The sequence below is a fragment of the Acanthopagrus latus genome, chromosome 19 (genome assembly GCF_904848185.1).
Source record: "Acanthopagrus latus isolate v.2019 chromosome 19, fAcaLat1.1, whole genome shotgun sequence".
In the NCBI taxonomy this organism is placed as follows: domain Eukaryota; kingdom Metazoa; phylum Chordata; class Actinopteri; order Spariformes; family Sparidae; genus Acanthopagrus; species Acanthopagrus latus.
Genome location: NC_051057.1, coordinates 19,044,129 through 19,067,676, shown reverse-complemented (window position 1 = coordinate 19,067,676; position 23,548 = coordinate 19,044,129). Strand labels below are relative to the sequence as shown.

The window sequence follows — 23,548 nt, the reverse complement described above, 5'->3', positions numbered from 1 at the left end:
CAAACACGATCCCTCTTTTTGTTCCCCAGGCGAGACAAGCAGCCGATGTCGGTACTTTTCCAGTGATTTTACTCCTTGTGGGTTTCAAATTATTACAGAAGCTGTTTGTCTTTTTTTCGGCAAAGTTGAGTTATTTACAGCGTTCGGTTTACTCGCTCTCCTCTCGTCTCATCCCCTCAGCTACATTTTTTCAAATCTGATGATGTCTTGACAAAATAACAGAGGTGGATGATTCCACCACTTGGTTGTGCTTGTATCTAGATGGGATAAATCCTTGTAGCTACTAATATTGTAACCTAATTAAATATTAAGTAACATTGTAGGCAGGGGGTGCTGAGAGATAGTTTGAAGTCGCTGTGTGTTTTATGTTTTTTGTCTGTAAAAATCTCTTTTATGTTTTTTTTTTTTTTTTTCGGTGGAGTACGAGGCTGCTGAAGTTTCCTGAAGTGCTGATGTATTGAATTTTCGACATCCCCAACAGGTCTGATCCTGAATTATTCAGGAGAGGTCTTCAGCCTGCGCTGAGAATGTAGACGGACTATGAATACACACGAAAGTTAAAGTTTTCAGATCGCTCTATTTTTTTCCTCTACAAAGTGGATAACAGGTGGCCTGGAGACTGTTGTGTTTGGTATCAAGCGCTCGCTCCGTTTCGATGAATAATGTACGCACAGCTCTTCATGTGTTGCTAAGACGCCGGTTAAATGTCTGCCACTTGTTCCTTCTTTGGAGGGTTTTCTGGTTACGGAGAAGAGACCGTTTTTCCTTTCATGGGATTTAAAAATGTATTTAATTCCTTCGAAAAGCAGGAGGAAAAAAGAAAAGCGGCGATGTGAGGAGGGAGAGGTGTCGGTCAGGCATCTCTATGCAGAGGCTTCTTGACTATTCTCCTCAAAAATGTAATGAGGCACTATAGACCAGCGCTCCTTTTTCATGGACTGGCTAATTACATTTCCCACGGATGGATCCGTATGAAATGAAAGTGGTTTGATCTCGGTTTTCTGCTTTTTCAAACCATTGGTCAAGAGACTGGAGGCATTACAAAATGTTTGCTTGAGTCTCTCTTACTTTTCCTTTTCACCACAGACAGCGTCTTCTTTAGAATCATTCATTATGTATTGCCCTGTGATCCCGGTGTAAAGTCTATCAAAACTGCCGAGGCCTCGCGGTAATCAGATTGTTCTCCACTTTTCAGCAGCGCCCAAACTTGGGTTTCTTTTTTCATGTTAAGGGAGGAACAGTGATTTGATTAACCCCTGTCAAATTTGAGGAAGGTGAAACCCAATTGCGTGGTGCAGTATCACCTTATCTTGGTTTCTTGGAGTTGTTTCCCATGTTGGGAAGTACCACTTAGGGGAATGATTCCCAAACCAGGGGTACGAATACCTGTGCAGGAGTCAGGGGGGAACCATGGAAAGAACATTAGGCCCAGCTCATACTTAAAAATATGCTTCGGTAACAGATACATACCGTATAATATAACATATTTGTGGTTTGGAGGAAAAGTAACACAAGAAGTCAAACTGACGTGAGGCTGATCTCAGTATATTTACCGTCACAACAAGGGGTTGCACTGTATATGTACAGTATTGGTGCGATAATGGGAAGCGGAGGCCTCATTAAAAGTGAGGAGAGTCAGGCATGCTTCCATTTGGTGGAGTCAGGGGTAGTTGCAGCTGCAGTGGTGCCGACCGCAGGGGGTGCGGCCAGCCGAGGCGAAAAGAAAAGATGAAACAGAATCAACTTTCGGGGTGAAATCGACCTCACGTTACCGCGGCAAATCACTTGTGCTAGCGATCGGATCAGAACAGTAGTGACTCGTCGGGTTTGCCTCGTGCACCGTTATGAATCTGCAGATCAGAGGCCATAAAGACAGAAGGCAGATCCATTATTTACAGAGAGATGCATTCAAATAAAACATTCAAGATAATATTAAACTTGCATTTACTACCACAGGTAGCAAGGCTACATGCTAGCTCTTTACTTTGTGTATTTTCCAGCAGGCGAACACAAAACACTCTTCTTCAAACTCACTTTTATTGTATTTTTCTTAACACACGCCGTTTATTGTTACTTTTTACATGAGATTTAGATGTCATTTAATCATGTTTTATTGTGTTTGCAATTATTTTGACTGTGAAGCACTTATTAACCCTCCACACAGAGCAGCCGTGGAGCGACGCCTGGGCCAATGCAAACACTCCGTGGCTATCCGCTGCGACGCCTCATTCTGTCTCAACGAGGCCTTATTGGCTCTCGGTTGATGATGAAATTACAGCTGACAAATGAAAAAAAGCCTGATGACACAAAGCCAAATTGCCTCTTATAGACTTAACAAGCGCAGCAGCAGGTAGCGGTAAGCGCCTTAAAATGTTGTTTTACAATGAAAACTAAGCGCAGCTCGCTGTTGTCGTCATCAAACTGCTGCGCCTTGTTAGAGCTGTGCAGCGTTGAGTGTAAAAATCAAACGTCCTTCCATTTTGGGCCTGTTTTTTTTCACAATGAAAAGATGATTGCAATTTACAAAGCACTGTTTCTTCTGTGAATGTTATGTAGCAGCGGCGGTGGGGGGTAATTTCTTTTTTGTATTTATTCTGCCTCTATTCCTGTTGGTGTGGGGCTTTGGCGAAGTGGTCGCAGTGCTACTGTTTATATTTAGCTGCTGATTGTGATTAAAGGGCTACTTCTATGCCCTCGGCCTTATGCTTTGAATAATATAATCCAGACTTTAAAACAAACAGCGTCCAAATTGATCAAGCTGTTCTTATTGTGGTGGTCCAAACGCCTCCTGGATGAATGTAGAGGAGATGCTACAAGGAGAGAAAAAGTCTCAACGCAACAACATTTATAAGAGCTAATCTGACTGTGCTCACTGCTTCTCAGCCTTTCTTACATACACTAGAGATTATGAACTTCTTTTTAAAGAACACAGATGTCAGTTTATTGGTTATGTTATTGGTGGCAGCCATGAAAAGCTGGTAGTTATTGGTATCGCCTGAAAGAAATCCATATTGTGCGTCCTTAGTCCCTACAACCACAAAACACCAACACGTCTCCAAACCAACTTAATCATAGTTATTCCTTAAGACAACAGGATGCACTTGAGAGTTTGTGAGATTACACACTCAGTGAAAGCAGTCAAAATCTCAACCATCTGCCAATCGAAAAGTTGAATTAAATCCAGATTAAAGATTGTTCATATAAATGGAGCTCGTCTGACAGGAATCTCCTTTTAATTAATTGCCATAACAAGCGGTTAGTGCAGTTTGTGTGATTTATATGAACATTAGAAAGCCTTAAAAGTGATTTACACACTCTCGCTTTGTTTACAAAAAGCGCACCGAGGGGTTGATTCTGACATCAGACCACTTTTTTTTTTGTCTTTTTGGAAACGGGAGAGGGGAAATCACGTAAACGAGTTATCAAACTTTTTTTTTTTCACCTTAACCTGATTACCGCTCTCTCAGTAATTTGCTTTTATGTGCGTTAGACAAAAAAAAGTGTTCAAATTGCAGCTTCGGCTGAAGTAACCCGAAGCCCTCTGCCTCCACCCTCCCTCTGCCTCCACTGCACACACCCAGCCCTCCCTTCACCCTCCTCCTTCCATTTACCATCCATTGGCTGAAGGGACCCTAATATGCTAAAACCGGGGATGCAGTGGCCACCTCTCGTTGTAATTAAATTCAGTCATAATGAATCATAGCCCCTAATCCTAAAACAGGCTATATTTCCACAGGGAGGAGAAATGACCTACATGTACTGGAAAAAGCTCTTAGTGTAGCCGTTTCTACTACAGCTTTTTTACTTTGGCACCCGCTCTGAAAGCATGACAAACACGCACAATCCTCACTTTGAGCCCTGTTGAAAGTAACCGACTGGTGTGTTGTGCCTATTGCCATATCATATATATATATATATATATATATGTATATATATATATATATATATATATATATATATATATATATATATATATATATATCTCACAGGGTGTAGTTAACAGAAATCAGGTAAAAGCTTCAAAGGATTTAAAAGCAAGTCGTGTCACAGTTTCTCAAGAGCTTCTTAATAACGTGGTCAAATATTGCCATTTTTTCACATCTCCATCCTGATTTCGGCTAATGTGATGTGACTTGAATAGCAATGTGATGTTAGACGGCTCATTGCTCTGCGGAGAAGAATGTGTGCGTGGTAACACAAGGCAATTAGGGTATTGTATGAGCCAGTCATCGGACTAATGTTGGTGATTCACAATGGTGCCTCTGCACCTTTGCTCCTGGAGGTGTATTTTATCATTTGGAGACCATGTTGGTTGCAGCCCAAGATCCTGTCACCGATCCATTGTGTAAAGAAATACACTTGGCAGCGAGGGGGAACGCAGAGATAATGCATACTTTGTTTTTTCTGTTTTGAATGGATGCAGATAGAAAGAGTGCACTTGGAGGGGGAGTGTGTTAATTACGATTTCTATCTTTGGTTTGCGGTGTTCGAATCATTGTGTTGGATTCATTAAAGTCTCTTTTTTTTGGTGCTTAATTGCACATAGTCACTAATTGCATCAGAGAGTTTAAAAATTTCAGCTTTTATTCTCGCCTAATAATGGCCTTCCACTATCAATCATGTGCTGCTGGAAACAGATTTTTCATTTGGGGCAGATTGGAGAGTGTTTTTTGGTAAAAAACAAATTGTTTGCTCTTCGTCATTGCACGTCTGTCCTCTTGATAACAAGAGCCACATTCAGGCTACACCTGTAAGGTGTCACAGTTAATAACGCTGTAAAATCTGCAAGGTAACGAGTCACTAAATGCACTAGAGTCTGGGTGGGAAAGTGAAAAAGCCAGTGCCTCTTTCCCCGTCCCTCATTATCACCACTGACGTGCCCTCCTGCAAGGCCCTTAACCCCAGCTGCTCCAGTGGAGCTGCTCCGAGGGCAGGCACATCACACTGTTGTTGTACTTGGCAGTTTCTGGCCGTGAATGTGTGTCACTGTGCAAATGTGATCTTCTTGAAAGAGACAGGCTTCCCTTTCCGTGAAACTTCCCTGAATAAATAAAGGTTAAAAAAAAACAAAAAAAAACACAGCAACTTTCAAATTTACAGCTCAGAAACAATGCACTTCCTCTTATTGGATCCCGCTATGCAAGTTAGACTTGCAGGCATCACACATCTGAAGCCAATGGAAGGAATGCCACAGGTGTCTTTCAGATTTAAATTAGGCTACATTTTGTGATGGATTGCTAGGTAATGCAACTTGTACATGTAGCTTAAAGGCGCAATTTGTAACATGTGGCCAGATATAGCCCCTCCCCATTTGAGAGAAGTTGCAGTGTGGAGATATGAGCCAGTGTGGTTCTCACTAAGCTTCACAAGACCTCAAGATTTCAAAAATAAATAAATAAATAAATAACTCACAACACATCAAGAAGTTAAATACTCTCACTTCTGTTTAAGTCATCGCAAAACACACCTCGTTCAAACTCACCAAACAGTCCTGGTACGGCTGTCCACAATCATCTCTGGTTCGGTTGAAATAAATCCTCAGTCCGCTGCACAAGATGGCGGACTCTCTCTCGCCCCTGTCCCGCTCCGTGTCCCGGCCTTCTCAGCCCTTGGTTCATAGTCTTGGTCAGAGCGATTGTAAATCGCCTCTGTACTTTATCACCTGACCTCCCTTGGTCTCAGAGGCTGTAAGGTCCCAGTTCTGTTTACAGCCATACGCAGTCTCAGTCTGCACAATGTGATATGCTGTCTTATAATTCTGTCCGTATTCTACAAATTACAGCTTTAAAGTAGCAGGAAGTCGTGTGCATGGCTGGTCTTTCAACTTGGCCAGGCAATTGTTTTTTATTTGTATGTGTTTCCCCTTGAGGATATGGGAAAATGGGGTCCGAGAGTCAGAGCAGAGGTTTTCTCGCTGCTCTGTGGCGCTAAAATCAGCATGCTTACAAGCTAGTGGTATCTCAGCTGAACATGTTAGCATGCTAACCCTACAAAAAGCATCCAAGGTTGATGGGAATGTATTTATCTTTTCTCCAATTTTTATTTTAGTCATAACCCAAATATTGAATAGTAAGCTAACATAATTCATGAGGGTGGCATTAATGTTTGAACCAAGTTTGGTTTTAATTTATTTAATAGACTTTGTTTAGACATTTCACTCAAACCCACACATGTAAACCTCACGGTGACGCTCGAGTAAAGGTCACGGCTTCACCAAAGTTGTGAGGATTCATCATCTGAGAGCCTCTGAACTCAAATTTGTGCCAATCCATCCAAGAGCTGTCATGAAATATCTCAGCCTGGACTAATGAGGTGGAGTGAGAGACAGAACCATCCCTAAAGGTATGACAACTAAATTACATCTGATAATGAGAGCGAAGCGAGGAAAACAAGGTCTTATCGCTTTGTACAAAGGTGTCTCATTCAAAGCCCGAGTTTTAACGACCAAACGATCCGGTAAATAATCAGAATGCAAGAAGTGACCTTTGCCGCTCGCCTTTCATCTGAGGTACTGCCGTGGCTGTAAAAGCATAATTGCTTCATTGAACAGAACTAACCCCACTCATTACTAATTCCACATGACTGACTCTGGACTTTCAATGCTCAAGGCTAATTCTTAAAAACAACCAAAATAACTGTATTGGAAATAGCTGCTGGCTGAATCAATTCTGTTTCTTTTTCATTCTCTTAACCTGAAGCATTCGTTCAATTTCAGGGACAATGGGGATAAGTGGATTTTGGGCGGTGCAGAAAATGTTTGGTAGTAATCTTTCTTCTCTTTCTTTATTCTCATACAGCCTCTTTTTTTATGCCCATGAAAAATCAGGGACACTGTCTTCTGTGTGTTAATTCAATCTGGTATTTGAATGTTCTTTCACATGTTGTGTGCATTATATTTTCCTTCCTTTATTCTTTTCTCCTCTTCCTTGTGATTCTTTGGTTGTGATTCTTCCGTATGAATGTAACTTTGTACAAAATGTCTACAGAAGCAGACTACTTTTATGACAATTTCAGATATTACCTGTATTAAACTTCTTTTCAGTCTGCCTTAAGCTGATGATTGGTTCGGCACTGGGCATGATCTAAACTATAGGTGCAAGACAAATTATTTTCACTCTATTCACACCAAATTTCATTCCATTTCAGCCCATTTTCCCCCTGCCTGTAGATATCACTCTCTGCATTCGGTTAAATTTAGTGGCTGCAGAGAAGTTTGAGGGATCTCTGTGAAGATATCCTGTTCTTGGAACTTAGCCCATTCATTTTCTATGGAAGAGATGAGTTCATAGTCTGACAGTGTTAAATTATGCCGAGGGGCTAAGGCTATGCAAAGACTATGGGATGATTCAGAGATGGATTGGGCTATGATCTGAAGTTGTTATTGAATTTGGCTCCTCATATCCCTCAGAATGAAGAATGAGAGTCGGGAGAGTGATTTGCTCTTTTTTCTCGGTGCAAGACTAAATATATTCACTACTGGAGGGATTGTGTACACATCAAAAGTCTGCCATCCCAAAGGCCCTCTCATGTTGGGGTTTAATAAGGTATTTTATTGTTTGAAGTAGTACTGCTTGTTTGAGTTGTTTATAATCCCATTGGATCGTAGCAGCACTGTTGGTGGTGTACAAGAGATGGCATTATCCGTGTTTTCTTTTCTTTTCCCGCTCTCACTGGGCTTTGGTTACATCGTATAATCCAGGTGGGCTTTCTCTTTCCTCCCCTGAAGAACTAAAAGCAAGTCTTGAGTCACAGGGTTCAGGATTTGTATTATGCCCTTCAATGCCAGCGGTGGGCAAATGGCATTTTTTCTCTGTTCATGGTGTGTCGCTGTAACACAGAGACATGAAGCTGAATGGAAAGCAGGGACAAAGTAGGTTCTGTAACTGGAATGTGAAAGTCAAAGGGAGTCCGGGTAATGGTGAAGACGTTCCAGTGACAAGACTGCAGTCCTTGAAAGCCTCAAGGTGTATTAGCCACACTGGATTTAACTAGTGGACAGTTGCACATTGCTAAGGGTAAGGCTGGTTTAAATATTCACCATCAGAACATACCACCCTTGGGGATTTAACTATTAAAAACAAGAGACAGAAATTCAGTTTGTTACAAAGTTCCATTTCTCAAAAGTATCGAGAGTAAACCCTCTCTACAAACAAATTAATAGAAGATCTTTGGGAAGGTAATCCTGTCTGTTCAGTTCAGTTCATCTCCGATCTGTAAATCCTCTTTCCAAACAAATCAAGTGAGGATAACTGGCAGAGTTATTAGTTTGGTTCAGTTCTTCCCTTACAAGTACACCATCTTCCCAAGGGTGTCAGTGACGGATCTCTGAAAAAGAAAATCTCCGGCACTGTTGTCAGTTTGATCGTCTACGATTACACGTTTGAGGTGGCTACTTTTTAGATGTCTTTTATTTTTCACGTGCTGCCTAAAAGGATATTGTCATTAAAGTATTTAGCATCTTCAGTGTGTGTAAAAAGGGGGCGAAAATTAGCGTGTCCACCCGGATGTCATATTTCAAATACTGCCGATCTGAGATGGAGCCTATGCATTTCGCGACTGCTGCAGAATGGCAGGAACGTGCGCTGATTGTACCCTATTAAATTGAAGATAGGTTACCAAATGTGAGACCACTGTGAGCGATGTAATCATATATTTTCCTGTCAAGCCCCTCTGTTTTTAATGATCACGGAAAAGATGAACTTGACTCCCAGTATTTCTCACTCATCTAACAAGGTCACACGTCAGGGGGAAAAAAAAAAAAAGAAAGAAGTGGTGAGTGCAACATGGTGGAGTGCATGCATCATACACACTGATGTATTAGAGTGGCTGTGCCTCAGCCGATTCTGACTGCAAGCTGTAGACTTTCTTTATGATTGGCCGTGAGCTGTAACGCAGCTGGGTAAACACTTTGTTGGGTCATTTGCATCTGTTTTCCCGTCGATGATCCGATCTACTTTACGTGGCATTCCATCAGTATCGACTGGAAGAATTGGGCGAACTCACCGCGTGCAGATATGTAGGTAAAAAAAATAAATGAGCTACAAAATCTCTCCTTGCATTTGCCACAGATGTTAACGATGGCAGGATTTGATGCAAAAACACCACCTATGGAAACTGAGTAAACAACTAGTATTTAGTTTACAGATCCCCTTCCTTTTTATTTAAAGGTTGAAAACATTAACAGTAAATGTCAAGAGAACTTCACGGCTCTCTCCACCTACACGTACAGTTACACACAGCGCTATGTTTTCTGTGCATTTTGGAACAAACAAGATATCATTAGTTGGAGCAGAAGACGACAAGGCCAGCTGAGATTAAATGGAAAGAGTCATTGAACAGCACCGAACATTAATAATGGACGGCAGACAAAGCGTAAGCCCGTGTTTTTTATTTGACCTCTACATCGACTGAACAACATGCATAACAGAACAGTCTCATCTGAAAATGTGTTTGTGCTTAAATGTTCTGCGTGTAAATGTGGTTGACGCTGAGGTGAAAACGTGCCGCAGTTTTGACCTGCGTCATTCGTCCCTGTCACACTGAAGTAGAAGAAAATTCAACTCATTACAAACACACTGCAGGTGATTTACTATAGCATAAATAATACGCAGTATTAGTATATGGGCATCCAGTGTATATTTTGAGTTGTGTGAAAGGTAGTTGGACCAATGTGATTGAGGGATCTTGAGCACTTTGTAGAAGAGGCTGGCCAAGTTCGACCTTTTCAGGTGGCTTTATTTTATACACGACCCGTCTGTCTGTCATGTTGCTTTAAGTAATTGGGTTAACATACAAAAATGACATAATGTACAAGTGAGTGACTTACTCTGTTAAGTGACATGAGGTATATCACTTACGAACAGTGTTGTTTGTTGTGATCTATGTTACGTAACGTTGCAGTACGGTATAGTATGCTGTGTTTTCTTACGTTACGGTACTGTATGGTACGTTGCGTTGTGATTGTCACGTTGAGTTACGTAACGTTGAGGCATGGTATGGTACATTGCGTTACATTACGGTACGTCGTGTAACGTCATGTTGCTGACGTTACCCTAACCAAGTATCTTTGAAGCCTAAACGTAACCAAACCATCACCATTTCACACATGAATAACAATCCAAAAGTTCTAAGGTAGTCATCAAGACAGAGAGATTATTTAACAGAGGTGTAAATATCCCCATCAACCCCAAACAGTTACATTAAGATATTCAAAAACTGGTTGAAATCTCCACAAAAATGCAACTTTTATGACATGACAGATGCTTAGTATTGTAACCAAGATACATAGTTAGGGAGACATTATACAGTGTGTTGAGTTAACATGTCTGTTGGTGGACAAATGGAAATACTATTTCTTCATATCCTCAAACTTAGTTTTGCATCTATGCTATAATTTCAACCTTGTTTCCTGCAAATGAGTTTTGGAGCAAATGCAGCAATACCTGTTATTTTTTTTTCATATTAACATAACGAGGAAATGGGGCCAAGTTGCAAAACTGTTGCCAAACGTATTAGTAAAACTTGACTGATGACATTTGATTGGTTATTCCTAGAAATATCTGTTTTTTTTTTAACACAACATCTGCTCACAATGCCTACAGACAGCATTATTAAACTTTATTTTTGGCACATGCAGCTCTCGGGTTTAGGTCAGCGAAAGGATCACGGTCTCCAGGGACTTGATCCACAATGTGCTACACTTCATACCAAAATCAGGTTCTTTCCGTGACCCTAAGCAAACTAACCGTAATCACAGATGGGACTCCCACGCAGCCTGTTCTCACTCTCAGCGTGTAATACAGCAGCCTGGTCAGCGGCCTTCAGCTCTGCGTTTGACACTGTAGTGACTCCTCTAGCATCAGTATAGGGAATGAGGAAAGTGTGTGTGAGCTTGGGGGTGCGAATTAGGTTTTTTTTTTGGTATATTTGCAGCACCAAAACCATGACATCTTGTGCAGTTTTACAAAGATTGCACTACAGTTAATGACTTTTTATTGGACCCATATATACCATTTTTATTTTATTTGAGGTTTTTAAAGATGTTTCATGTTCACATTGAAGTCAAATGTTTTCCTTATGGGTTTTTATTTGAAGTTCCTGCTGACCATAAAATGTCTTTTACTCACTTCGACTGAAAGAAATCTGGATCTTAAAGTGTGCATTTCTTACTGGTAATGGACATTTGAAACGCTCATTGACCTTGTTTCGGAAAAAGAAATAAACGATGAGCTGGGAAGTAGGTCCATGTCGCCAAGTCATGCAGGTCTGGTTTGATTTAGGATCAGGGACCAGGACGAGTCATGACATCTCCCCGCATTGGCCAAACTTTTGCTGACTCTTCATCTCTTGGCCCTGGGGTCTTTTCCGGCAGACGGTGGCATATACAGTAGAGATGTCATGCTCACTCCTTCGCTGTCTGGGGTACTTAAGGGCAACGACACGGCAACAGGAACAACACATCGGTTTCCCACGAGCTGCAGACAAAATCAGAGGTGACTCGTTCTCGACAGCGAGACCCCCAGATGTCATGTGAGCAGTAGATGGAACACAGAAAGCCGTGATATCACATTTTCGCTGTTTACATTTACAGGGTGTCTGCGCCGTCAGTGTTTCCTCTCGCTGTGGTGAACGCATTTTCAGCTTCTACTCCAAACTAACACCAGGCTTCATGCGGCGATGAGAGCCAGTCAGACGAATGATGTTAGGTCAGGGTGACTTTGTGTCATCTGACAATCTCTCTTCACATCATCGAGACAGCTTCATGATCAGAGAGGTGGTCATGCAAGGATTAAACAAAGGGCGTTAGATTTTTGATCTCATCAAATGGAATGGCAGATTTGGCTGACGACCTTCAAAGTTTGATATTTTAGAGGTTTTAGAAAAGCAGTTTCCCATTAGTAGTTATAACTTGTTTAACAAGTCTCACAATCTTACTATTGCTATTGCAGGGACATGATTATTTTTAGCAAATTTCACAGCAATTCATCGAATAAATTATGATTTTTCTACTACTAACTCAACTTTCAACCTTCTGATGGCACGAGAGGAAATGCCATGAGTTCACCAAAGTCATATAGGGTTTTTCCTCTTGGGACGGTTAATCTTTACAAAACATTGTGGCTATATATCCCGATTAGTTGACAAACATTGCCATCCCTGTACCTGTGCTGCTAGCATGGCTGAGAAAAGGCATATAGGTGCATATAAACACTTCCACTGTTTCTTTATCCTCCACAGAAAGCTTTGGTCTTGTCTTTTAGCTCACCCCTCATCAAAGTTTGCAGCACTACTTATTTTCCCATGTCTAAGTAAATACTTTGAAAGTTGAGTCCTCTGAGGCGGTCTGTTCCTTAGCCGATGTGACTGATATATTGCTCTATTAACACACCGGTTTTCCGTCTTATTGGCCCAGAAGATGGAGAAACTTCACGGCCTCATCACAAAACCTCTTCACGCTTTAGCTATGACTTTTACTAAAGGCCACTTTCAATAAATGTCAGGCTCCAAACATTGGTAAACAGTTTTAGCTCTAATCAAATTCCAGAGGGGTGATATACACGGTGAGGTTGCCATGTCTGTAGGATTACAAGGGTTCCACTTTGAAAATGGCACATTAAACAAATGGATCATTTCCCACTGGTGACGACAGTATTTATTCCCAACACTGAGGAGGCCTGCCCTTTCACTTCACGTCCCGCTCATCCAAACATCGAGCCCCTCCCCGACTCTTCACATCACCGACGAGGACTTGCTCACTCCAGTTACACAGCGCCGGCTCTGACAGGGAAAGCTGCACACTCATTACTTTTGAAATATTCTGCCGAAGGTGTCGAAATGTTGATCCGCAGAATTTTGGAATTAGAAGATTGCATCAGAGTTATGAGTATGCAGTTTTCTACTCCTTTGTTTGATGCGTGCGTGTGACCCAGAGTAATTCTCTCTTCTTCAGTGTGAGAAGCAGCGATACGTACACTCACATTGAGCAATAAATATTATTTTTTCACCCTAACAAATACATACTTTTATGTATATATATGTGTCTGTCAAGTATATTACTGTCATTATACTGTGCAGGTTTTTAGAGGTTAGTTTGGCATCAATTTGAGAGCAGAATGGCAACAAAAGCCTATAGGTAAATACATATAAAAGCGTACACAATAATACTGATAATAACACTGTACAGTAATAATAATACTGATCACCTTCTTCATGAGTTGTTCTGAATTAATTATGAACCAGCCGCTAACTAGTGACAACTTATTAATTACTAATTACTTCATCGTAACTTACTCTTTTTATGACGTAAAGTAAAACATAATTCTGAATAGTCATTGATTAATGATAATACTCATTACATAATCATTAGTTACTCTTTGAGCACCTTCAAGTAAAGTGAAACATAATACTGAGTAGTTACCAATTAGACTCATTAATTACCAATGAACTAATCATTAGTTACTCATAGAGAAACATACTATTGTAGTTACTAGGTAGACTCTTTACTTACTAATTACTTTTAACCATTAGCTACTCGTTTAGTCAACATACGACTAGAAGTTTAACAAGATACTCACTTTATCACTAATAACATAATCACTAGATAACTTGTTTACTGATGATTAAGTTATTAGTTATAAATTAGTCATTACTAGTTTGTACCAATCAGTGGCTGTTTGATAGTTAATCAGGAACAACTCAGAAGAAAGCAGTCAGTATGCTGAATCAGATATTCATGAATTCTTACTTGATGATTAATTAGTAACTTTCAGGAATTACTCATTAATGACTGATTAAATCATCAAGTCGTTCTTGATTCATTCTATACTGTATCTTTTCCACACGTCTGTGTAACTTATTTTAAAATATAACCTGGAAATGTTCACATTTTAGGAAAAGGAGCACAAACCTTGAAAGGGGCGAGTCTGTTGTTGTGAAGATAAACAACATTCTTCATCCTTTTTTCATTCATCACAACACATTTGGTGTAGGCTGAGTGTAGGCTAAAGTTTAGAAAGTACAATTTTGGTTGTTTGGTTTTAAGGTAGCAAAAACAGTTTGTTTTTGTTGAGGGTACCTTGTATATAAATTCATTTGTAGCGTCATCTGTTGTACCAACAAAAAGACGAGACAAAATCCTGCTTTGCTATTGTGTTGTAAATCTGTGGCCTTCAACATCTTTTCGATTTTCTTCGAACAATCATTTAAAAACTTTGTAAACATTTCAGAAAATCTGACGTCCATTCATTCTGTCCTTGTATTCATTTGTTAGTTTTTTGGGATGTTTGAAAACGTAACACAGATTCAGTCTAGAGCACCGAATATTAAATGGATCTTTCTTTTTTTATTATTGTCTGTTTGAACAGTACACATTTGGGTGTTTGTCCTTAATTAGAGAGTAGGCAGTTAAAAGTTGTCAGGAAATGAGGAGAGACAGATGGGAGAGGACGTAAAATAAATGTCCAAGTCTGAATTGGGCTTTTTGTGACTACATGGCCAATGTTCCAAACCCACTAAGCCAACAGGATGTCGCAGAAAGGAGTTTTTGTCTATCAGAGTCATATATAGTGAGGTAATGTCAGACTCCCGCTCTCAAAATGATGTGATTTATGGGTCATAATAAGGTTGTTATCTTCCTCCTGATCCACATCTCCAATATTTGGATTGTTCATTGTCCTTGTCGGTCATCTTCATCCATGTGTTGTAGGTGACTAGCGCCTGAGAAGAGATTATTGATGTCACTGTCATCAGGCGGTCACCTCAGAGTGCTGGGAGCGACGAGTACTCTTCACTGAACAGGTTTTTAATCAAAATAATGTGTGTCAAACACCATCGAAAACCTGTTTTTTCTGCGGAGTGCTGGAGTGTGGGTAAACAAACATTGACAATTATGCTTCTCCAAGCATTCAAAAAAATATATATATATGAATGAGATGAAAATGAGATGATGCTTATCAAAAACAATAGGAGAACAAGGGAAATAGAGGATTTTAAATTGCGATGGTGAAGATAGGCCTTCTATTTTGTTTTCCTTTTCCTTTTGAACAACCCCTTTGTCTGAAGGGTGTTTTTCTTTGCAAACGCATTTGTAAAGTCACATGAACAAGCTTAACCATATGTTGTGAAATTTCATTTTCCACAGCTGTTTCTTAAATTACTGTCGACTGCACTCCATTAAGCTCGCACGTATCATGGACTAAAAGCTTCTGCACAAGGTGACAACGATGTATAGCGCAGAGAGACTTGCTCATTGTGGTCTGACTGACATTTTGAGTGCAGTGGGGGCACGTATGGTGAATATAAAGATTAGAATTAATGAAAACATGAGAAAGTGCTTCGTCTGGAGTGATTTCACATTCATAGTCCACATGCATCATGTTCACTTCTTCCATATTCATCTATGTTATTTCAGCGGTAATCTGGTTTGTGGTTTATTACATTTACAGTGTCTAACGCATCGATGGCTGAGCTCATCATCTGTGGTCTTGTTGGATGTCATACACTATATCAAAATATGTGGTGACTTACTTAATATTGCTAGAAAACTGCATGTTAGTGACTATTTATCCATTTTTCATGTTGAGAACAGCTTTAGTTGCCGCCAATGTTTCCCTGGGGTTGAGTCTGGTGACCAATGGCAGACACATTGAGGCAGGTTCATTTCAGGAAAAGCAGTCGGATCCATAATCAGGCCGCTCTGTACGAAACATTACCTTCTTCCAGTTACAGCCGGGTTCCTGAAAACTGCCGTTAACTCTCCTGGGAGTTGGCAACGCTCATATCCACCTTAAAAATAATTAATACAAGCACATCACTGCCTGTTATCATATATTTTTTTTAGCATCCTAGCATTTAACACCAAAAACAAAGAACAGCTGAGGATGATGGGAATGTCATGAGACAGCATTAGACCCGTGATGGTTCTACATCAACATTAAAGTAGATAAACACCAAAACTGATCGTTCAGGTTGCTGTATGTGAGCCAGCAGATTTGGTCACTTTGTTAGAAGAACTTTTATGGATTCATTATTGAATCAAAACTACATTAATGTTTTTTTGTGATAGGCATCCCATCACAGAAAAATGGGATCATTGGAACTCAAGACTGCCATTTTACACACGTTCTGTATAAGTGTATGTAACCTTCAGACCACGATTGTATTTCACTGAATAAGCATGAATGTCAATCTCATGGCGGTACGCAGGATTTCTCCTCTGGGGACCATGAATGTTCGACTGTGAGCCAACCGATAGTTATTCAGATATTTCCGTCAGGAGAAGCAGGACTATGGATCTCATGTTGGTGCTACAGATGAATCCATCAGCAGGATTTCTCTTCTGGGTACCGTGGACGTCTTTCGCTCAGTTTGATGGTGATCCAGTGAACGGTCGTTGAGATACTTCAGTCTGGATCAGAGTTCTGCGATGTCTTCACTACTCGAAGCGCTGTGCCGAAATCCCTTTCCCAGGCAGCTGCACGCCACTTCACAGTTTAATTAATGCGACTGTGACGACTCTCGTGAGCGCGATGCGACCTCACGTGTGATCCCAGCGATCCCAAAGCACCTGCTCGGGTTTAAATGTCTGGGAACTCCCCTTGATTATCAGCCGATAGGACTAATGGAGCTTCTTAAATGACTTTGAGGACAAATCCAGTTACCGTTCACATCCAGGTCTAACAAAACTGCAGTAGTTCTTCACACAAAAAGTATAATGAATTCCTCTCCATGGTACAGTAAGAACAACTTCCTCATTTTAGCCTCCAGTTTCAACAGAGTGCCAGGGCCCTTTTTTTTCACATGACAGCCAATGGGGAATGGCAGCAAGACGGATGGAAGGAAGCCACTTTGGAGAGGCCTGTGCTTTTTGTTGGCGGAGCGGAGCCCCCTTTTTTAAAGTTGTAGAACATTTTAACTGTACAGGCGCGACCGCATGAAGTGGACCGCCGTTTGGGTGAACCGACTAATCACAAGAAAATGTGCCTCAGTATGTTTTTGTTCCTTTGCACAGCTGGCACAACATGCCAACAAAGGAGCAGGTAGAGCAGTTTGCAGCAGTTTTGAAATCGTTGTCGAGCCGCGTTGATTCTGTCGCCGCACAGTACGTGTTGAAAACCTTGAAACTACACACAAAGCGACCATTAGCATCATAATCGACTCCTTCTAAACATTCTTGTTCTTCCATGTAATTTCCAGCTCGAATTTTTTTTTTTTTATATCTGATTGTATAAAACCTGCTCTGTGCTCTCTGTAAAGCAATAGCAGCACTTTTTTTGTATTGAAAAGGCACACTTAAGCCCAATTGGACTCAGGAAAGAATCAATTCAAAGTGATTCACGGCGGAGAGAAGAGTGAGTGAGCCGGTGCTATGTGGGCTGACACAACAAGCAGGAACAAGAAAAAGGGGGACTTGAAATGAAATTTAAAGTGCGGTTAGAAAAATAAACAGATTGTGAGGTTTGGCTCCTGCATTTGTACGACATCTGTCAATAAGGTCGTCAGCTTTTATCACCTGCGACAAACGACTTCTTCAGAAATAACGGTCGGCTCCTTTTTTCCCACCTCGTCTCCATGTATAAAAGTGACATTTTAATGTAACCTCCTCCTGTTTAAACACCCTTCAGATTGTCATTTAACATTAAAAAAATGTCACACCCATTGCACTCTTCCATCTCCACACCAGCCCTTTAATATTAACAATGAGAGGAAAAAAAAGTACTTTTATAATATGATGAATAGGGTCACATAGGTACAATTATCACCTCAGAAATGAGGTTTCACAGCACCACAGTAGACGTTATGATATGATTGTCATTGCGATCATTATTATGCTGATTAATATAAGTTAGAAACATCCTAAACTCAATGAAAACAGACATGCACCTTGGTTTAACAATGCTTTATTGTAATCCCATAAAATAGAATGTTCTGAGATGTATATATGTTTTTTTTTATAACACTAATAATGTAGAATTCAACACTGTATAAAAAAAACTCAATAAAATAGGGAAAAAAACCAGCAAATTACAGAACAACAAGCAAATGCAAGCACAGACATGAGGCTTGATTTACAGGAGAGCTCGCAAAAAAAGACAAACACAGACAGATGAGAGCAAAGACGAGCGGAAAGCAGAGGCTGAGTGGAAGAACAGAACAGCAGCAGTAAATGTTAAAACAGCAACACAGTTTACGGTCAGGCAACAAGGCAGTTTAGCAGCGTCCAAGGCGGGTATTTACAGGTGTGGTTTTAGCAGAGCAACGTTGTATTTCACAGGTGAAATGTTTCAGTCTTGATCCATTTTGGTCTCTAAGTATATTATTCTGGACACTTTAAGGCGGATGAGTTGACCGCGGCGCTGCTCAGCTTTGCAGTTTCATAAGTAAATCGTAATGTCCATTTATAATGCGTCAAATTCTGATTCATTTAGTGGAAATCTGTCTTTGACCCGGGGCCACGCTCGATACAGATTTTGACAGGAGCTCAGTGTTTCAGTGTTTTTAAGTGGGCTGTAACTCTGGACGAGTTCGACCGGAGGTTCAGAATAAATAACTGAAAAAGTTTCCTCTGTTTTTTATTTGTTATGACGCTTTTGTAAACAACATTGATATTCCGGCGGTTGACCGTTGGCCCCTGTGAAGTCAGAATGATAAGTGATGTGTTAAAAGTTTCTTTTATTGAGTGAATCTTTGTTGTTTTTATACTTTTTTTCCTATTTAATATGTTTTTCTCGCGTGGCTGCAAGCTCATAGTTCATGGCATTTGTGACCTCATCAGTGTCACAGATATTTGACAACATCGGAAATTCTGATAAAATGTACTTCTTGATTCATTTTTTCTAAAGTTAATCCATCGTAGGTCTTAAATACGACTATTCCCAATCAAAGAAATCTTCGTTTTCAAACAGTATTTGATATTGAAGGAGAAAATGTGCACCGCATTCATATCTGAAGCTGCTGAAAGAGTTGGTCTGATAAATGGAAGTTGTAGAAAAAGAACAGTTTTTGAACTGAAAGGTTAAATATCGTTCGCCTTTTCTTGTGGCAACTTGTAATAGCTTCTCTCGACACTCGCAGACTTTAACCTTGAGCACAAACGCGTCTCTCTCATCAGGATTTTTGCTGAATTGGTGTCCAGTATTTCTACATTTCCACCCGCAGACGGGAGGAGTAACATCTGTTATCGCAGGTCCGGCATGCAAATAAGATCCCTTGTGTTGAAACACAGTTCCTCTCATCGCTGTTCACTTTTTTTTTTTTCTCTCAATTAGATTGGTCCCTTCAATAGGCTGTCAGCTCCAGCCTGTACTCTGATGAGAAAAAAAAAAAAAAAAAAAACAGTCGTCACAACGATAGCATCTAAGGAGCCTTTCTGTGACAAAAGGCTTTGATTCCCTCACCCATAATACTTTGAAAGGGATGCCTATTCCTGTCTCCCATTTATGTGCATCTCTGTGATGAGGGCAGCTGAATGCCACGCCGACACACACACACATGCACACACACACACACACTGACACAAAATAAAAAATAAAGTGAAAAGCTTGCCCTGATTGCTAGCTTGATTACTTTCATTGATGTGGATGACAAATCGGCATGGTGGCAAGGCTGGCAAACCACGAGAAGAAGAAGAAGAAGGAGAATTCGGATTGAAAAGGCCCCTGGATGCACTCCTGCATGTCTTTAATTAACATGTGTGTGTCAAGGGCTACTCCAAAACGCAGTCGCATTGTGCCGGAGTAAATTAGGATGTTGAATGTTTGTCACCTTTGAAATCTATTGAGAGGCTCGTGTCGGGCAGCTTCTGCCTGATGGGTGCTGAACCTCTCGCAGTGGAGCGGGTACTCTGTCATGTTTGTGTGCACGGATCTGCTCGCTGTGTGTCTACAGTGTTTGAGAGGAGCATCACACTCGACGCCGGCGCTGATACAGCCGCTTAGCGCTTGTGCTCAACATCAGCAAATTGAGTTTGTCCGTTTCTGACGCCGCCGGCTAATGCCTGCAGTATATCAGCTTTCTCTCACTGTAAAGCCCTTCTAAGCTTTAATAGGTTTCATCTGATCATCTCTAATTACAAGTGAGACGTCGACAAATGCAGTTTAACTTGTCTGAGTTTAAACTGAAGATATCTGCAGTTGCACTCAGAGTGGCGATCCTCTGAATGTTTGTGACTAATTAATTAAAGGCGTCTATAATGAAATCATCGCTGTTGTATCGTTTATTGTAGCGGCAGGATTCACGTTATGCATTAGTGAGAAGTCAGAACTTTAATTTAAGAGATCTATAGTTACATTTAGACTTTTAGCGCTAATTAGATTCTAAACTACTCTGCATTCATTATTTGTAGTATTTATTATGTGTATGTCAAACTGTCCAGTGCGTTAAAGCCTCTGCTTCAACTTTTGTCTCTTTCCTTTGGAGAGTTAACGTGAATAAAAGTTTTTATTCATTTTAAATCACCGCATTCGCAAAGAGAAATGGCCTCACTTGCTAAAAAACACAGTTACAAAGTGCTGATATTGAAACTGCTCGACAAACTCAAATAAATCAACCACCAAATGTTACAGGGGTATTATGAAAAACCATTAAGTGATATAAAAGTTTAATGCTATGCTCTGTGTGGTCGACACGCCCAGCCGGTGTTACAATACACTTTTTAAAATCTGACCCGCAGGTTATGAAACACACAGACGAAAACGTTTAGTTGGACCTGACGGATATTTTTGGGCACATTTGAGTCCCGGCTTTTATGAGAAAATGTTTTTTTTTTTTTAAATTAAAATCCAAGTAATTGTCCATTTAAACAAGCTGATATTATAACATTTTAGCCATTCAGCAGCCTAAATATGGGGTTTGTTGGTTGAAAAGCGTCAGACTGCAGCACCGCAATTCAAATGAAGTCATTATATTCAGCAGTAAGTAAGTTGGTGTCAACTTTATCTGTTCTTCTTCTGTTAACTCTTAATGTAGCCGACTGTGGTTCGATTAAACATAGATCAAGTCCGTCATTCAACCAGTTTTCCAAAGAAAGAAAAACACACGTCATTCATTATTAATTATTAACAGATTAATGATTATTAAGGCTGCCGGCCGCTCTGATTCCTGCCAGTCAGAATATGATTAAGTAGTTTGAATTCAAGTTTTGACTTCTCAGAATGCACCGCAGATGTGTTCAACGTAGGTCCAAGAAATGTTAGAAGAATTACTGCCAATATTCATTAATGACGATGGTTTGGATGTAACTTTTAAACAGAACAGTACGCAGGCTGCTCCGCACCACATGCAGAGTGCATCTCGTCTCAGGGTTATGTACAATAAACAAAGCCCCATGTATGAATAAAATGTACGTGACACCCGCGTACCATGACCAACACTGACAGAAACATGACGGATTTATTTAATAAGTCAGAACTTGGATTAAAACAAAAAAGAAAACGTTTTTTTTTTTTTTTTTTTTTTTTCTCTCTTTCTTGCCTCGGAGATCTTGACTGAAATTGTTCAGGCCCCATTTCTATGGAGAAAAAAAAAAAAATCCAAATTCATTTTTCCCCCCACATGGAAACAGAGCCATTATCTCCTCGGTGTTATGACTCAGCCGGCAGGTGCAGATATGAGCCGCCGCTGTCTGATGGAGACAAAGTGTACAAATGGCAGTCAGAATCGAGGGAAAAAATCGCTCCTGACTTTGATTGAAAGCCGATTCTCTTATGTGAACAGTCGGCGCATGGTAGAGAAAGCGGCGCGCCCTGCCTTATCCCCGCTGAAAACTGCCTGTCTGCATTTTCATATTTATCCTCTCAAGAAAAGCTATACGTGTGACGCTTTGTACCTGCTGTCAAGCCTTTAAGAGTCTGCTGAACTGCCTCTTTGACTCCTTTGAATCAGCTTATTCAGGACAGGAACTACAATTTTGCCTTATTTAGTTTAGTTCTATAGATTAGAAAGCTGTTATTTATTTATTTATTTTTTTGACGTATCGACTCCTTCGACTTATATTTCATCTGCTGTCACCAACTTAACTGTTTGCGGCGCTCACACAGCTGTTTCTAGTGCTTTACCGTTCAGCTGTCACTTCAGCTGATTTCATTTCTCGCACTTCAACATGAAGTTCAACAGCCTACAGGGCTTCAAGTCAAAACTGACAAAATAAAAAAAAAATAGAAAATGCTCTGAGGGATTTCAGCTGCTCTTATGTGTTACAGTTAAAGTCAATTCAGATTCTTTCAGCGTTTCAACTTAAACGGGCAACTGTGTCGATTTTCAACCAGCTTTGTATCGCTGCGAAATTTCTCTCCCATTTTACCGACACCCAGAACTCCCCACTCGAGTCTTGTTCTGGCTTGTTTTTCTACATTATGTATGCCAACTCAGATCAAACTGTCAAAACCAGGCAGCGCTGACGGACCGAGATTCTGTTACCGCACTTCCTTTTTCTCACCTAGAATGTTTTCTTACTGTTAAGCTGCGATAGAAGGATAATGAGCCGTAAGTGGACGCCATATTGTTCCTTTACTGTGAAAAGAGGCTGAAATAACTCCGATCAAACTGTAAAATGAGGCAGTGCTGATCACACATGAACCATCTGATTTGATTTGATTTGATTTTTGAAAAATGTTTGTCTTTCTACAGTCTCTAGAGCCAAGGGTCGACTTTCTAGTCTTGAAATACAAAGAAATTGAAATTTAAAGACTTTTTTTCTTTTGAGAACAGTGTTTAAATGTGTACTGTAACAAATTATTATAAAACAAACAAAAAAAAACCCCAGCAGAAATAAATAATAAATAATAAATTAAAATGGCAGTATACTGTAAAAAGTGTGGGGTGAGGTGCATCATCCCATTGGCTGAAAGAATCGACCAACGCCGTGCTTCGTTCCGCAAACATTGAGTATCCAACTTTAACGATGAAAACAACTTGTTTGAATTAAGAAATGAATCATTTAATTTGCTGCTGCCTCTTTTTAAACCAATGTACTAACTGGAATCATCATCATTAATGGAGTCTTGTTGTTGGAAAAATCTGTAAATTACAGTTACGTTAAACAAATTGTAGAAAAACAGTCAAATAATGGCAACCCTGCTGTTTACTGCAAAATCCAGGAAATACAGCCGTGTACTGTAATTCAGTATAATTTACTGTTGACGTTGATTACATCGTTTTAATTAAAAAAAACTAATTAATTTCAGTCATGCGATGGAGTAACACACAAAGGTCAGTGTGTATCCTCATTCATTTTGATTTTGCTAACTTATTGACAGAAAATAAACATTCTTTCATCAACTTTTGAACTGTTAATTGTTGTGAAATATCTGCTAATTAGCTCTGTGGCTAAGTGCTAAGCTTATCAGACAGTCACTGTCTTCTCTCGTAATGACACGAGCCTCCAAAATGGGTTCAAAATGATACTTAAACCTCTGAAGGTAACTTAGAAGAGTGAAGCTAAGAAGGAAAACATCTCCGACATTAGCATCAAGTATCTGTGTGCTCGGAAATGTTTCCATCAGGCCAAGTAAATAACTAAGTTATTACGGTGGGATAGACTCATTAAGTGCAA

General features: G+C 40.2%; 1 protein-coding gene across 2 annotated transcripts in view; it reads left to right on the top strand.

Annotated features, from left to right (window-relative positions):
• Positions 1-23,548, top strand: part of LOC119009026 (cadherin-7-like) — a 115,296-nt gene that overhangs the window by 13,831 nt on the left and 77,917 nt on the right. The gene's annotated exons all lie outside the window — the stretch shown is intronic.